Here is an 18586-nt window from a genome sequence, read left to right as displayed (position 1 = left end):
GCCTAGGCCCATTGGGGCTATAGTGCCAAGGAGAAAAAGAATAAATAATAATAATAATATACCACCACTCCGCCATACGTCTTCACGGCGTGATTCTTAATTAATTAAGCCCAGGGACAAATTTACCGTACTTTCACCTACGCCTATACTTCTCAAATGTTCTCTTACTTTGTGGTTTTCAAATTATATTTCTTGTGTTTCTCATCCCTCCGGCGCATGCTACATATATAGTCATTCTCTTTTATTCATCATCATACAAATTATTAGACTTGTAGTTTTGAACTCTTTATGTTCCCTTGTTACTTCCTATCTTGTGTTCCAATATTCTCTTCAGGGTCGCGTTCTCAAACATCATGCAAACCAAAGTCAAATTAATAAACAGCGAACTGTCTAGCAAGTGGATGTTTCTGTCAGTCCATCTGTGCAAATAGTGTTCGGAACACAGTGACCGGTGTGTCCATGGCATACATACATTCACAATATTTATATCGCAAACAGCGCCACAAAGAATACAATTACTCGTACGAACAGAGCAAGCGGCACAAACATCCGCACTTCTGTTCCGAGCAAAGTGATACTGCTTTAAAGCGTGCGGATTCCTAAAACGGAAACATCATACCATAATGTGGAATGTGGCTACTGTTACGTAATAAAATACGTGTATACAGAGTGATTATAATTTATTGTCGGGTTTTCCCTCGCTCTCTCTTGAACAGTCGTCATTTTGAGGTTTTCCTCTTAATGCTAGTGGGGTGGGACTAAGTCTTTGTACTGCGGCCACTTCTGGCCTATTGTACCAGCCCCAGTTGACAGGTGAGGGTGATTGTGGAGCAATTGGTGGAATGAAGATTGGCAGGGGAAACCGAAGTACTCGGAGAAAAGCTGCCCCAGCGCCACTTTGTCGGGCACAACTCCCACTTGAGCAGACCCGGGATCGAACCCGGACCGCTGCGGTGGGAAGCCAGCGACTAATCGCTTGAGCTATGGCGCGGCCCCATATTGAGGTATGATGTCATATTTTCTCCAGCGCATAAATTAAGAGAGAATATCCTCGCCGAATAAAACTTTTTGAGCAATATTTTCATATTCCATCAGCAGCTTTTATTTTTTTCTCCCCCGTTTGATAATTATAGGCCATGGAAACCCCGACAATAATTTAGAATCACACTCTATGTGAAATGTTCAAGAGTTGTTACACAAATATTCCTGCAAAGGAATACGTCGTACAAGACGAAAGTTGATATGACTAGTGTAACACCCTGTGAGAATCCAAGGTTTGTTATACAAGCTTCCCCTGTCTCCTCCCATTCTCTGTTCCAGTCCTGCATGTTACCGAATGAAATGTCTGCCGTTTAGTGCAGTCTTCCAAGAATAACACGCAGGAATAGTCAATTGTAAATGGTCTTCTTTATGCAGCATAATACTCACTGTCAGCCGACATACGACCATCTTTAAAGAGGTTGAACCACGCTTCAATTTGAGTGACCCCCATTGCATCATCGCCGAAAGCCTGCTGAATTTTGTGAATTGTTTCCGCTTGGGTATCCCCGAGTTTCTGACAAAACTTAATGCAGTATCGCTTCTCCAAGCGTTCTGTCCTCTTGAGCGAAACGAGAATGCGACGAACACGTGTTACACCAATTCGCCATCAGGCAGCCACAGACGCATCCGGCAGTGTTGCGAGTCAGCAAAAAATCACGCATGCGCATGAAAGACCCTTCTACTACTACGCTCAGTTTCCCCACTCCTTTGGCCATTACTTACAGCGGAAAAAAATAAAGTCGGGTACTTTTCAGACATACGGTACACTTCACGTGTTCCTGTTAAAATAATATACGTGTAAATGCTCACAGTATAGACACGATAGAGAGAAAAACTGCTCTCTCGTCCGTAACTTATTAGACATCTCACGTTAATACAACGTGTTAAAGCTCGAAACTGTATAATTCCAGAGCTTTCTTCTCACATATATATTACTGTGGCATGCAGATCCGTTGCTAGGCGACGACTTTACAGCGACCGTTGCTAGGAAGCGGCCTGTTAACAACAGAGGAATGATATTTTCTACGATATCCGCTAAGTAACAATTGAACAGCAACACAGGTACGGTGTTTTATGTGTGGTCCGTTCAGAGTTGTTATAAGCAGGGCAATTAGTGAGGATAAAGGGTGGTCGGAGCGTAAGGCTGACAAGCACACCGCCATCTGTGAGCCGATTGCCTAGAAAATGTTGGAGTCTTGACGTCTCAAAACCCCATGGGACTCGATGGCCCCTAACAGGATAGCTTCATCTTTTTTCTTACATTTTACATATTGTTTATATGTATTTTAGGCCCCAAGTACTTAGAAATATATAGATGAAATTTATAATTCAAAGAGTTAAATAATATTCTCGCATGTTTCGTGACTCTAGAGGGGTATGGATTGGTAATCGGATTTACTGCACACGTACAACTCGGAATTTTAGTAACTATACCGGTGTGCCAAGTCTACCTCCGACAATAGTCTTTTCAGCTTGTCACAGCTTCCACCGGTCTTTGCCTGGTTACAGTCTTCCTGGACTATTCTTCACATCCTTAGGGCCCAAGAACTGTACCTCCCCTCCGCCGACTCAAGACTGTCCCATACTCCGTCGATTAAATTTCTGTTGGCCTTCGTCAGCACAGTCATTATTGGCTTCAGTCTCCTCGAGATCTCTGACCAAGATTGTTGTTCTCTCCTAGACATGTACGTGTTTATAATTGGGGCCTCCTCTTCGACGAAGGAGGGATTGGTTTTCTGCGTAGTCAGGCAGATGGTCCTCGGTATATAGCCTCGGCACTGATCGTACAGAAAACACAGCTTCCGAAAGCTCTTATAATGTGGTTTACGTAAGCATGGTCGCAGTCACGTGACATAATGAGCCACTGCATAACAACGGGCGTCTGTTTAGGTCACTCTAGCCTAGAATTGATGTGTTTGTACAGCCGTTCCCTAGCAACGGCTCTCTGCCGGCGTCAAAATTTGTTTTTCGGCAGACATGCCATAATATATAGATGAATTTCAGACTTGAAACAATTAAATATTATTTAGACGAATTTCATTCTTCAACGAATTAAATACGAGAATTATTTAGATACATTTAAGGCTTCGAAGTTTTCGATATTATTCAGATTAACTTCAGATTTCAGAGCAATAAACGAGGGCCACTTTCCTATCTTAAAGTTCCCTATAACGGGACGTTCAGGTTGGTCGATTGTCGTGCATTATTTCGCGCTCCGCTCCAAGATTAGTAGTTTGCATGGTTGGAAAAACGAGTTAGTGCTACAGCAAAGACAGGGAACCCAGTGCCACGACTTTAATAAGGAACAGAGCGGATTTATAAAGGCTTCTAGGAATAACACAGAGTCAGAACGATTTCTTTCATAGTAACGTTACGCTTTGTTATATTACCACTTTACATGTAGAGTTCTCTCTTCTGGGATATAACACCGTGTACTATGTTGAAAGTCAACTGCCATTTCGGAGGGACATGTCGCCTGCGTTTTCAGGGTCGAAGAAGTTATGTTTGTTACTTTCTTCACGGTGGTTTCTTGCTTGGATTATTCCTTGACCCTGAATATAGAGATGATATGATTCTCCGAAACGTCGGTTAACTTTCAAAGGACTACACGGTATATCCCAGAAGATAGACCCCTTCATAACCACCGATATGAGGGATTCATATCCAATATACAACTTTGCTTGACTTGTAAGCTCAGCTGTATGCTGACGGGACAAGATCCATAATAAAACAATTTGTTATTGCATTGATTAACAAGAATATTCACTGATGTTGTCTCCAACTTCTGGGTTAGAAGATGATGTTCTCCAACATAACTTACTCTTGAGCCTCCTGCGTCTGCTAATTGAAATTAAACAACAAAATATTTCATTTATAATTTCACTTCGACAAGGTCCCTGATTCGATTCCCGATGAGGCCATTGGATTTTTTTTTCAGTTGATCTAACCCTTCGAGCCGCACTATGGCCCTGAGGTCGACTCAGCCTCTAACAGAAATTAGTATCAGAAATCTTTCTGGGAGTAAATGGAGGCCGGTGTGTAAGGCTGACAGCCTCATTGCCATCTGTGAGCCGATTGTACAGAAAATGTGGGAGGCTCGACGTGCCATAACTCTATGGGCCTTCACAGTCTGTTACAGGGATACCTTTACCTTTTATAAAGTTAAAAAAAGTTTCTATCCGCTGGATTTTCTTCCTCCGACTTTTCAATTGAAACACGGATAATATAGAAGACTACAATTTTCCAGTGATATAAATCCATGTCAATTTTCCAAGGATTTTAAATTTTTAACCATTATCTCATGATCCTATATATGTAGTCCTTTACTGAACTTTGAATTTCAATGAAATCTAGAAGTATATGAAAGGGCGTGTCCACCACGGGAGAACTTCTGATTAACTGTACAGGCGTTATTTTGGCATTTACGAAGCAGACTACGATTGTTGGTCTTTGTGAGCAATTGTTTGAGTTCGGTCCCCTTTCACATTGCGACAGCTTTGAGGTCTCCTATCGCCGTGGTTGTAGGGTCCCTGTATGAAGGGCTCATGGTGTTACAGTAAACACTCGCTAATGCGGAGTAATTCGGGAAGGTACAGAGGTCGTCCGAGTTAAGCACTTAGCTGGATTACTGAAGCAAAATGTAGCCCTTAAAAGACAAAAAACTTAGAACACAAATAAATGGAAAATTTAATGATATAAGTAGTGCTGACGAAGATAAATAAAAAATATCAATGTACAGCCTTTATTTAAAAGCTATAAAAAGACAATACATTTATTCATGGATAGAAGACTCAGAAGTTGTATTTGTTTTTGAACAAAATAATGCAGTCCATGATTTATTCTAACCGTCTTACAGTGCATACATTTATTCACCTTACTCTTCTCTCTTGCACTACATGTTTCAGCACAAAAGTGCCATCTTCAGGTGCTTTTCGATGTACGTCAAACTACTTCATTGCATGCCCTGTTGTCTTTATACTAAAATATATATTCGTCATATATATTGATAAATTTTAAGTATTAAAAATATTAAAACTGTTCAGGATTTGTCATCCTTATGTCGTATCTCAATACGCGAGTCACACCTATCTTCTTCTATCGGAGTATTCTTCCTACTTTCTTGTGTGTATTGTGCTTTGTGTTGTGTCTTGCTCCTGTGACTGCGTGTGTTATCCTGAAGATGGCACTTTTGTGCTGAAACATGTAGTGCAAGAGAGAAGAGTAAGGTGAATAAATGTATGCACTGTAAGACGGTTAGAATAAATCATGGACATAAATCAGTGCAACAGGACGCTAAAATATAACAAAATAATGCAGGTTTCAAGAAACTACCAAAGTTTTATTTGAAGAGACAAGTGACTCGTCTGCCTTCCCAAATGCCATATGTCTTAGAAACTATGTACTCAACTGTGAATAGCATTTTTAAATTTTAGATCCGGATTAACTGTAATCGGATTAGCGAGAGAGTGCTGTTACTACACCATGGCATAGCCTCATTCAGAGTAGCGAGAGAGTGCTGTACTACATCATGGCATAGCCTCAATCGGAGTAGCGAGAGAGTGCTGTACTACACCATGGCATAGCCTCAATCGGATTAGCGAGAGAGTGCTGTACTACACCATGGCATAGCCTCAATCAATGGTGATTCGATGCCACAGAGTCACGATTACTGGTGACACGGAAACTGCGTTCAGGGCTCACTCTTCTGTGTATCCGAGTACATGTGACAGACCCGATAGGGCCCAATGGTTGGTGATATGGTAAGTTGCCAGATTTTATGGCTCCATACCATAATGACATTGATTCGATATATGGTGATATGGTGCTTGTATCCGGTAACCATGGTAACATATTGTCACGAGTTTATGGCTCCGTAACTAATAAGAACGGGTACTGGACTGGATGATTGGAATTATTAACACATTCTTTTACGGTCTCTTTTAATCACAGTCATTTACAGCACTATCTTCACAACTCACTAGGACACGATAAGTTAATGTTCTCGTTCTACTGACTCCTTGTAATCCGTTGTACTACTCTCTGTACCCTCTTATTATTCCTCGGCACGGTCACAATGGAAAATACCTCTTTTGTTATCAAGAATGCGTGTTTATTCACCCGTTACCTAGCAATGGATGTCCTTCTATTGCTGAGAAAGTAATTCCGGGAATGTGTTTACCGAGTCGTTGCCTAGCAAAGGACATACGGTCACACTACAATTACGACAGTGGATTAGGTACGCGGGGCATGCAGTAATGATGGAAACCAAGAACAGCTGCTGGAAACATTTTGGACATATTAAAATGTATCTTTAAAAATGTGGTGCAGGGGGAAATGTATGGAAAAATATCAATTTATTCTGGATAGTATACAACGGCGAGTACTTGTGTATGCAGGAATAAACCTTGTGGTTTCATAAGTGGTGGGAGATTTGTTTTCCAGTTTAGTCAGTACAGTCGTCTCAAGAAGGATCCTGCTGAGTGTAGCTGAAAAAAGAAGAAAAAGAACAGACTGTTTTTCTCGGTGTGACATTAAGACGAGAAAATGCCCGCTCCAGGAGAGAGAGATGAATAGAAATGGGTTGAGAGCAGTGACGAATTGTTCCATGGTCGTGCAGCTGGATCCTCAGGACATGAATATCTCCTCGACATACAAACTCACTAACGACTCCGACATTAGACGGACAAAGTAAAGCAAACAGTGGCCTTGCTAATGGAAATAGCGCTTCATTACTGTCAGAGCATCGCTCGTTGATCAACTGTTTTCCCCCTATTGATTAATTCCAGTTGCTGTTTCTAGAAGAATTCAAGTCGCCGGAAGTTAGGTTGGCAAATTGTGGGCTGATATATCTACTAAAGACATAGATTTCGAACAGAAATTTCGTTCGCTACGACTGAGAAAGATTTGTGTAATTACTTCCGGAGAAAAGGATGCATGCACTGAAAATTACAAAGAAACATATCTGCAAAAATAAATGCGGAAAATATTTCACTAGTATTTCGCTACAATTTCTTAGTTAACTACAAATCGTTAATAGGTCTCTTTGAGCCTGTTTCCTGCTTCACATGGTCACGCATTATATCCCCATTCTGATCCAGACACTGTGTGTGTGTGTGTGTGCGTGCGTGCGCGCAGAATACTGATGTGGCTGCCCAGACCCCCCCCCGCCCCCCTAAAGGAGACCAGCAAGATGGATAGCTGTCTGATTCGATTTGTTGACCTCGTGAATGGAAACTTCGACCACAGCGACCAACGTTCAACATTTGTCCTCTTCCGTTCGCTGCTTTCCGTCTCACCGGGTCAAGTGAAAGCTGTTTCCATATGTAAACCCGAACAAATGGCAGCTGACATGTAGGACAAGTTCTGGGAAGAAATGTCTAACTACTAAATTGCTGTTAGTCCTCGCCAGCACAATCATTCTTGGTTCCTGGTCCCTCGGGACTCACGACCATATTCTTACTGTCTGACGACTCTCGGAGTCGTCTGTTGTGAAGAACTAATCGCCTATTTTGTTTTGATACGAAAAGGACCGCATAGAAAACGATGCCCTCCTACAATTCTTTGTTGAAGATAGAAAGTGCAGAAACACCTTGCAGCCTGTCTGTGTCTGTTTGTGTGTCCCCCTTAAATTTTGTTAGGAAGATTATGAGGTCACCTTATTGTCTGTGTGTACCCCTATTCGTTTATTCGTTTTCTGTGTGGTCCAAGTCGTTTCAAAGGAAAGCAGGAGATTTATTCTTCCCATAACTTACTGTTGTGTGTCTAGAAGTTTATTGTGTTGCCAGGGGCAAACAGAAAATACAATTATGTTTACTGTACAAAGAAGATTCAGTAAATAGGTCATAAATGGGTAAAAAACGTAAAACATGCTATATTCGAACCTGGAAAAAATCATTTATATCTTGACATATCTTCCACCAACATTGATACACTTGTCCCAACGCATTATCAGTGCGTCGAAACCCGCAGCATAGGAATATTTTGACTGTTGTTTCAGCCACTTCCTCACTTGAGCGGGCATTATCTGGGACTTTCGAACGTCCTTGAGAGAATGTCTCGAACCAGTTATAAACCACTTTACGTTACAAACACTTCCCACTATAAACAGGAATATTTCTTTATGAATATCCCTTGCATTGAGTTCCTTTGTCCACAAAGAAACGCACAATACAATGTTGCTCTTCGGTCAAACACTCCTCAAGAAAGGTCGCCATTTTGACTACTGAAACCAATGTCTGGAAATGCACATGGGCGTATGCTACATAAACTATGATGAAGCTGGACGGTGTTGCTACCTACTGATTTACATAGAAAACCTATTAATATCCATTACAGCTGTTTCACTTCCATATGTGAACTATTTGCTGGCTCTTCCTCGTATTCTTAGTGGGATATATAGTTGCTTCTCTCCGCTTCAAGGCATAGCCACTCAAAGCCTTTAGAGACTTCAAAGAACAATTCCATGTTTTCCAAGGAACTCCTCTGTTTCTGTACTGCAGAACCCTTTTCAGTACTTCTCTTCCGTCACTAAATCATCTTATCCTTCTTGTTGAATTACGCTCTCTGACCTGTGCCCATTAAGAATTAATTCTGAAATTATGAACCTCATACACAGTTGGTAGGACTCCTTGGATGGGTGATCACCCCTCTCACAAGGCCGTTACTTATACAGGACAACAAGAACACAGAATAAACGTAGAGAGACGTCAATATCTCGGGTGGAATTTGAACCAATGATCCCAGAGTTTAAGTGAGCGAAGACAATTCAGGCCACATATAGCGCGGCCTCTGTTATCGGCGTCATTATACAGGGTTATTCACAAGTCCGTGAAACAATTTGAAAATTTACAATAAATAAACTACGCAACCTATACCAAATTTTATTGTACTGAAATAGAGATAAACTCACTAATTTTTTTTACATAGTTCACAGATGCTCAGTGTGTCTACCTTTGCTGATAGGCAGACATCTATGCGATAATCCATTTCATCCGACACCCGTGTCACCATATCACGGTTAACCAGAGCCACAGCAGCGGTGATACGGTTGTGAAAGATCCCTGAGATTAGCAGGTGGATTTTAAAAAAACTTGGAGAGAGTCATTCACTATCGTCATAAGAATCACCATGATCCGATGCATGGTTTATTTGTTGTGAATTTTTAAAATGTTTTACGGACTTATGAATAACCCTGTATATACAAATGGTTTATCCAGCTTCGTCTGTGTTCATCTACTTCATGTCTCTGTTCTCTGCATCCCTTATCTATATGAAAATTGGGCCTACACTGTGGCAAAGACTGTAAAGGAGAAGTAACAATCTTGTTAAGAAATTGAATCTTGGTCATGTAATTGAACCGAAACGTAAGAAGCAGCGCCTCAAACCACATATGGAGACTCTTCCTTTGCGCTTACGTGTTGCCTTAGCAACTTCTGTGGCTGTCGTGTTTACCGAGAACTAACTCCATGGAGCAGAGCCCGTCTGAGAAGCCGCCGGCAAGTCCAAGGCCCTTTGTGACATTATTTCTTTTCCGGTTGGAAGTTTTAAGGCTCACGTCAAACCTCCAAGCTGGAAGTCAACCCCTTTTCGGTTGTCCGCAACCATTCTTTAATACTGTGGCGTATTTTCCTCATGCAAGAACTGCTGAGCCACAGAAACAGCCGTTCCTAAGTAACACAAGCATGCAACAACAGACCAACGGGATTATGCAACCCGTTTCTAGGCAACAGCTCGGTAAACAAGTTCCAACGCGCAACAGTGAAAACGGTGTCTCAGTGGGCGAATGTTATAGCTCATTTCTAGACAGCAGTCAGCCCGCCAATGATAGCTGGGAAGCAATCATGTGACTTGCGTTTCATGTGTGGTCCGTGCAGAGCCTATATAACGAGGAACTATTTTAGCTTAGATTAGATTAGATTAGTGCAGTGCAGTACAGTTGAAAGTACGAGGATGAGAATGGAGCGTGTCTTTAGTGAACTGTGAAGATTAACTGAGTACAGATTACGACAGAGGAGTACAGAGTGATTGGAGACGAAATAACAAGACGACTTCATTGTGATTTGAAGCGTTAATTTCTGTGATGAGATCCGTTGCCAGGAGACGACTAGTGAAGATGGAGAAACCTCGTGCGTGTGCAACGGTGAGCTGGAAGGAAAGTGTATAAATCAGAGATTGTAACGAAGTGCCAATAAATCCAATCATCTGATCTAGAACCTGTTATTATCGTCACGCCCCCCCCCCCTACATGTGACAATATGTTCGCAGCTACCTCCTTATCTAGAGGCCGTCTCCTCCATCCGCAACCTTAGGACGTACCATACCGTGTTGGAAAGGAATCCACGTAACATGGACATAGAGACGATATTTAAATTTCTTAAAATCACTGGGTGTTCTCAACTAGGTCCGTGTCGGTCCTATAGACGTTGACAACACAACTGAAGTCCCATAAACTGTCATATAAGCTTCGCTACTATTAAATTCACCTTCGTTACTCGTTCCAGTCCTAAATGTTGTCTGATGGTGCCTCGAAGCGGAAGTATAACACAAACTGTCACGACAAAACGCACATAGTCTCGCGCCTCGTTCCGACTAAGACTCTTAAGGTATTGGCAATAATTTTGGAACATAACTGTATCAAAATTATAAAAAAAATATTCAATATAAATGGACTATAAAAACAACACTGTAATTTAAATTTTAGTCAAATAAATCTATTCAGTTAAGCAAAAGATCATTTTTAGGCTCAGTTTCAAGGTATTAACTACAGAATCCGGGATCATAATCTTACATTGGTACAGATAGCTTGAACTTCTTCTGACCTTTTTAATATTTTCAAGTAGCCGGGGTTTGCGTGACTAAAACACGGGGTTTTAATTTGATGATCAAATTTATTGGACCTTAGTACAACTGGTTGCCGGTCACGGTAGCCGAGTGGTCTAAGGCATGTACTGTCTTCGCACGCTTGGAAACCAGGATCGTGGGTTTGAATCCCACTCAGGGCATGGATGTTTAGTTGTGTGTGTGCGTTTTTCTGTGTTTATGTACAAGTACAGGTCTTGCGACGAGCTGATCAACCGCCTAAGAAGTCCTACCGAATGTGTAAGATCGAGAAAAACCGAAGTGAAAGGAGAAGTTCATGGAGATAGGCCTAGGCCCACTGGGGCTGTAGTGCCAAGGACAAAAAAAATACAACTGGTTACAACATTTCACAAATTACTGTCATCTTCTTCCGACTGGACACGCCATGGGAACTATTCCGACTTCCAAATGAACTCTCAATTACTATTGGCGTCTCGTTATATAGCCTCGGGTCTGACCACAGCACAGAAAACTCATCCGTTGCCTAGCAATGGGTATATTTGATCCAACACAAGAAACAACTTTTGCAACACCTGTTCTCTTGTTGCGTGCGTGTATTACGGGCTTGGCCTAGAAATTTTTCTACTCTATTTCTGGTTGCGTATTTCTTGCGGGTTTGTTTACCGAGCCGTTCCATAGCAACGGGTTTATATGCCACAATATATGGAAAACAAACCGAAAGAGAATAAATTGTTTAGGTCCTGTTTAATTAAAATGCTATAGCAAAAACACATTCTAAAGGAACCTATATTAAAAAGAGACAGTAAACAGAATCTGAGGATATCGAAATGTTAACTCATCACGAAAAGATATTATCGCTGAATATAAAAACAAAATAAACTCCGCTGTTCTAGTCCGCAAAGGAACTTACCGACCGAGAGATCGCCGCTTGTCGGCGAAGTTTGTGCCAAATTTGCGGATAGAGGGTGTCGCGTGGTCAGCGAAACGGATCCCCACGGCCGTTAATTTCGGAACCGCTATTTCCTTAAAATAGCTCCTCAATTATCCTCATTAGGTTCAGTGGGCCCCGTTGCACACCCACTACTTCTCAGAAAATCTGGTAGCACTGGTAATCGAACCCGAACCTCTGGATTTGTAATTATTTCTGAATAGGAACAAAAAAAATTCAGGAAAGAATGGAACCAGTGAACTTCTAAGATTTGGTTTGCGTGATCGATCGTATAACATCAACATTAGGCTAATGTTTCCCTGACTAATTATTATTACATTTTAAGTTCATTTTAAATTAAGGGATATTTATTGTCAAATTAAATTGGAAAATTATTATGAATTATGAACTGAATTCTGGTGGCTTTTATGGGCAAATGTTGAAATGAAATAAGGGGAAATGTTCAAGAAAACTGAAACAAGGAGCGGCATTTGAAGCGCGTGCCTCCTGATTATGTAGAACATTAATGACACGAAAATTGTCTTGAACGCCAAAATGCTTTTCATGGAACCACTGTAGCAGTGAAACTTCTTCGCTTCATAAATCATCTTTGTCCCTTCCATAGACTTTCTTGTTTCAGTGACTCTACTGCGGCAACGGCTAGAAAATGGAGGAAGGAAGGCCACGCGTGCCTGATAAAGTCCAACATTTTCAAACAATACATAATTGTGTTCGGTTCTTTCGAAAGCGTTGTCAGTAACTCAGAGCATAAAACGCTGATTATCAGTGAATAACGAATTAACAGAGGATTTAAATGTGAGTGGTCGTTGAACAATTCCGAATACTCTCTGGGAAATATCCTCGGGAGAGTGCGAGGAATGGAGAGACACCGAAAACAGATTCATCGGGCGTGAATTTAAATTGAAGGCATCCAAACCAATAGGAGAATTAGACATTCGACCATAACGCTCGGTAAAACTACATTAAATTTGCAACATAACATCTTCTGTGTACATTTTCATTTAAGCGTAATTTTCATTAATCGTAGGGCTAATTGTTAAAATTACATTGCAGAGAAATAATTCAGTTAAGTTCAGACCTTTGCAATTTAGTCATCTCATCCTCTCGCTAAGGCCCATACTACGTTGAAAATACCGGTTCTCGTCCGATCACCGAAGTTAAGCAACAACTGGCGTGGTTAGTACCTGGACGGGTGTCCGCTTGGGAACACCACGCGCTGTCGGCATCCTTTTATACCCTAACACTGAGACCGTTGGTTCGAGTCCCACTCACGTCATGAATGTCTGTATGTGTTTATTCCGTTTGTGGCGTTGCGACGGCCTGATGCCCCGTCTTAAGGGGTCCGTACACGTACGAGTCTGGCTTGCGAGTCCGGCTCGGCTCGGGTTCCAATGAGCCAAACTCGTTCGTGTGTGGGTCGCAAAGGTGGGAGTCAGCTCATGCGTTTGGTGTGAAATTAATCCGAGCCCAGTTCCCGAGTCAAGCCGGACTTGCGAGCCAGACTCGTACGTATATGGGTTCCTTAAGGGCTTCTACCGACTGTCTTAGATTATAGAACTTAATTAAAACGAAGCGTTTCACGGTTTCAGTGGGAGCAACAGGAATAGAAGGAGAATCTCTTCCTGTATACATGAATTGGAAACATAGTTTAAAATATAAACAGCGCTTACCTATTTTTTTAATGCTAGTGGGGTGGGACCAAGTCCCTTGTACTGCGGCCACTTCTGGCCTATTGTACCAGCCGCAGATGATAGGTGAGGGTGATTGTAGAGCAATTGGTGGAATGAAGATTGGCAGGGGAAACTAAAGTACTCGGAGAAAACCAGCCCCAGCGCCACTTTGTCCACCACAAATCCCACTTGACCAGACCCGGGATCGAACCCGGGCCACCGCGGTGGGAAGCCAGCGACTAACCGCTTGAGCTATGGCGCGGTCCTAAGCGCTTACCTAAGTTGGTGACATAACCTGCAGTCAAAGTAACTGCAACAGCAGCCTAAACTAAAAAGTAGAGATCTCGTATAAAAATATTTAATCAAATATCTACACTCTCAAGTTTTCCGAACACACCGAAAGCCAGCACACACCAATTCATGCTCCGAACTATCAATATAAAGCAGGCAAAGTAACTCTGAGGTGCAGCAGAAACTGCAATAAAAGTATTGTGGATAAAGCAGAAAAAGATGAAAGCAAACACGAAATGGTTGACGGAAATGAAAATGGAGGTATCGCATGTGAGAGCACAGAGGAACGGCGAGCTAGGGGAATGGGCGTGGCGAAAGGCTCCCTACTTGTCGTGATCCAAGTAGAAACGGCTGGAAATAAAGGACGCCATTAATAATGAAGACACGCCTGCTACTGCAACTCATCAATAATGAACGCATTCATCCTACTCCTGGCAACACGTAACGGCCGTTACGTAACCTCACTCATCCCACTTCTGCCACCGTATAACGGCCGTTACGTAACCTCACTCATCGCACTTCTGCCACCATATAACGAGCGCACCGCAACCTTACTTGCGTTCGAGCCAACAGCGATTTTATGAGTTATTGTATGTTAACACATGTGAGATATTAATGAATACTGCGGTGTTTTATCTCATCTCTTGCTATTTCACAGCTTCTACGGACTCGAAAAATTCTTTCTCTTACAGAAATTATACAAGCAAAAGTGTGACATATAGACCCATTTCTAGACAACGCCCGAAACACTCAAAATTGTGCAAAATTGAACCAGTGTCGCAAGAGATGTTTTCTATGTGCTTCGCATATATCCATTGCTGGGCAACAGGTGTTTTCTGTGCTGTGGCCCGACCCGAAACTATATAAGGAGAAGTCAAAAGTAACCCAGCCCAGTCCATTCGTAGTTAGGCTCAGTTCAGTTTTCCGTTGAAAGCCAGCCTAGGCCAAGCATGACATTGTTATAAATCCGTTGCCAGGATACGACTAGTGAAGACTGAAAGGACTTAGTGCGTCCTAGTGGTGTGTGAAGATTAGATTGATGGGTATGTTAGCGACAGCGACATAATTGATTGCGATTAACAAAGATGTTAAAGGAAGATGCTAATAAATCCAATCCAAAATCCCTTTATTTTTAGCCACGGAGACATAATACACGTGACAACATGCAGAACCTGTGATTCTCACCGCAGTAGTTACGAAGAGGTCTTTCTTCTGGGACATAACGCTGTGTAGTCCTTTGAAAGATTCAGAGCTCTGCTTGCTACCTGCTCCATGTTTGTTTTTTGCTTGGTTTATTCTTCGATCCTGAAGATCGAGCTGAAATATTCCTTCGAAACGTCGCTTGGTTTTCAACGGGTTGTATCCCGTTATATTTCAGAAGACAGAACACTTCAATAGGTATATATGTGTGTGATTGTAACAGCCTCCTCTCCAATGTGTACCAGGGGCCTTTCTCGGGGGTTAAAGCAGCCGGCTTGTGAAGCTAACCACCAATCTCCACCTAGGACCGAGTAAAAGAAAAACCTTACCTTTATACAAGGTTCGAAATTTGGCTACATACTAAATAATTTAGAATGACACTAACGGGTGGATTTGGATGTTAGTATGGGCTATGACTGTAGGGAACTGTGACTTTATTTTCGTAATGTGGCGTATACACCCGTTGCCAAGCTGTGACTTTCTAAACAGCGACCGTTTCTGGGCAGCGGCTCGGTAAATACATTCTAGTTGCTAGCCAGCAGATTCTTAACAACGCAACAGTTGAACCGCAACAATGGAAACGGGGTGCTGAGGGTCTTATGTTGATTAGCAGTGGCGCTGTAATTGCTTGTAGTTCCGAGTCCTGTGTATAAGTGGCCAACAAATACATTCACCAATCTAAACCCCGTCTATGGTCACATATACCACTTGACAATATGGCAGTGAAGATACATACTTATACACGTATTTTTACATGCACACACTTTTCCCGAATCTTTTATAATTATTGTTCACCGCATCCTGTCTTCAGATGTAGGTATTACTAAATTCTCTGGGTGTACAGGCTCTATGTGTGTCAGATTATGTAACAACGTTCGTTTGACTACTTACGTTTAGTGACTGCAGTTCTTGAGGCGTGTGGTGTTAAGTTCTAAAACGCTTTCAGGAGTCTAATAATATCTGTGACAGGAATATAATGCATTTACAAAGAATTTCCGGTGTCGCTTAACATAGGGAATATTGTATTCCAACAGCAGCGAATCCCAAGGGCTGCCAACAGCGCCTTCCATAAATATTGCCAAAATAACACAATAAATCAAATTACCCCAATTACGTTTCAGTGGGTACTACGTAAATTAGTTTCGCAGGTCTAGTGATTTAGCTTCTTATATACAGGGTGTTTTATTTAAAAAGTAACTCACAAAAATCACGTATTATGCAAGGAAATTATATCAGAATATGTTCCAATCATGTAATGAACTCTCTAAGTTTTCCTCAGGACACCACCGTCAATATCACCCTTACTGTTAGGCTGGCGCTGTCACCAGTTGGGCAGAAGTTCCGCAGATGCAAGCATGGTGTCGTGTGTTCGTTCTCGAACATTACTTCGTATCGAAACAGTTTGATGCGGTTCGTGAAACATTCAGCAATGCCTCCCCTGGCGAGACGTACACAACAGTACGGCCGCTATACCGGCCGCTATACGAGAAATAAAATATAAAGGCAAATGGGGCAGAGCCTCGACAAAGGTACCGGGGAGTTGCTGTCCTGTTCCGCCCTCAAGTGCTCCCTGGTACAGCATACGGGTGTTTCCGCTGTGACTGAGTTAGAGTCATCACTTGCGCTCATAGAATATATTTAACGACGAAATTTCGGGAAACACACCAATTAGCAGAGCCCGAATTTCTGGTGATGTCGGCCAAAACCTCTTATTAAAAAATAATGGATCCGAAGTTATACTCGTACATGTCGACTACCGTTACCGTCCCAAGAACGGATACAATGCTGTTTACTTCGACGAGTCACCTAATTAATAATTATAAGTCAGGCAAGAATTTACCAATGAAAACAAAACCTGGTAAAACTCTACCTTGCAGCATTGACCTGGTGCCTGCCTGTCCGATTCGCACCATTTCCTTTACTCTGTGATTTCACGTGTTTATCGATAGAATAATACAGGATGTTTCTATATTATTGTCGGGGTTTCCTTGGAATATAATTTTAAACCCGGAAATGATAAATAAAACTGCTTATGGAATTGAGAGACAATATTATATTTAAGCATCCTGTTACACTCACACAATATATATGAGACAAACTCCGTCTTAAGTGCAACGATTTAATTGTAGTTTTTCTTCTTCCCTTCCTCCACACTACATGTTTCGGCCCTAAATGGCCATCATCAGGTGTGTATTCTTACGTAGCCGCTACACTGCCCGTAGTTTAAAATTTAAAATCGCCAGTCTTTCCTGTTGTATGTATGTATAAAATCTTTGTTAACCTACACGCGTCAATTTGATTTCTAAAATTGGCACTTTATTAAAACTTCAAATTAAAATGTCTAAAAATTTTATGTTCTTTTTCTTTTTAAAAATTAAAATTTCTCGGGGTACACACCCTATGTCTATAGTGCTGCAGCGGCCACTTCTTCTTTTATCGCTGTTCAGGTATTGTTCTGTGTAGGCTCTCTCTGTGTGTGTCGCTGCTTATCTTAATACGTGTGCTCTTTTTAAAAAGAAAAAGAAAAGAAAATTTTTAGATATTTTAATTTGAAGTTTTAATAAAGTGCCAATTTTAGAAATCAAATTGACGCGTGTAGGTTAACAAAGATTTTATACATACATACATACATACAACAGGAAAGACTGGTGATTCTAAATTTAAACTACGGGCAGTGTAGCAGCTACGTAAGAATACACACCTGATGATGGCCATTTAGGGCCGAAACATGTAGTGTGGAGGAAGGGAAGAAGAAAAACTACAATTAAATCGTTGCACTTAAGACGGAGTTTGTCTCATATATAATGAATTGAGAGAGTTTTATTATTTATACAATCAATGACGTATAATGCTAAACAACTTCATGTGTTTCTCGTGGCACATAAGGTGTTTAAAAATTACAAATATTTACGATTGAGCAGCGTGTTTTTTGCTTCTCATAAGTTTGTTCCAGCAATCTCTGGCGGCTTTCGGGAACGGATTACATATTGCAGAGCCAATGGAAAAGTTTGTCATGAGATATGAAGGCAATTGAAGACTAAAGGAATCTCACGGATCCATCACGGTGGACACCGGCCTTTGGCACACGCTGCAGGACGTGCAGCAGAGGCTCCTGGTATTCCTCGCACAGTCATTACTTTGGTTGTCGATGGTGACTCGAATGTACCCTTCGTCGTGCCAAAGTGCGGCAACAAAAGACAGTATTCATTAGTACCGTGTTACTGTCGTCCAGGGACCAAAACCTCTTATGTTCACCCAGTAAATTCACGCCATCAGCATAGAACAGTAGCTGATCTGTACCATTTAATTTCAGTCCCACCCGGTTTCCCTGGGCCTTCCTAATTGCGTAATCTAAAGCAAAGTTGAAAATAAGTGCCAAAAAACATCTCCTTGTTTTAGATCATTCTCGAAAAGAAAATCAGCAGGCAAATGTTTACCTCTAAGAACTTTACTATACGTTTCATTTAAACACATTTTAATCAGCCTAACTAGTTTCTTGGGTACCCCAAACCCCATAAAAAGAAGTCGGAAACTAAGTATACAAAGTTAGCTTAAGATGAAACCATACTAATATTATATATATTGTGACATGTTGCGCCAAGCCGAGCCCCCCCCC

At 41.6% G+C, this 18586-nt stretch overlaps 1 protein-coding gene and 1 pseudogene across 1 annotated transcript in view; one reads left to right on the top strand and one right to left on the bottom strand.

Moving 5' to 3' along the window:
- LOC111871720 (protein couch potato) overlaps nt 1–18586 on the bottom strand; it is a 585761-nt gene that overhangs the window by 173043 nt on the left and 394132 nt on the right. The gene's annotated exons all lie outside the window — the stretch shown is intronic.
- On the top strand, nt 12916–13034 carry LOC111871726 (annotated as a pseudogene).

This window comes from Cryptotermes secundus, unplaced genomic scaffold (genome assembly GCF_002891405.2).
Source record: "Cryptotermes secundus unplaced genomic scaffold, Csec_1.0 scaffold514, whole genome shotgun sequence".
NCBI classification, from domain to species: Eukaryota; Metazoa; Arthropoda; class Insecta; order Blattodea; family Kalotermitidae; genus Cryptotermes; species Cryptotermes secundus.
Note: the sequence above shows the minus strand (reverse complement) of the source record. Positions and strands in the feature narration are given on the sequence as shown.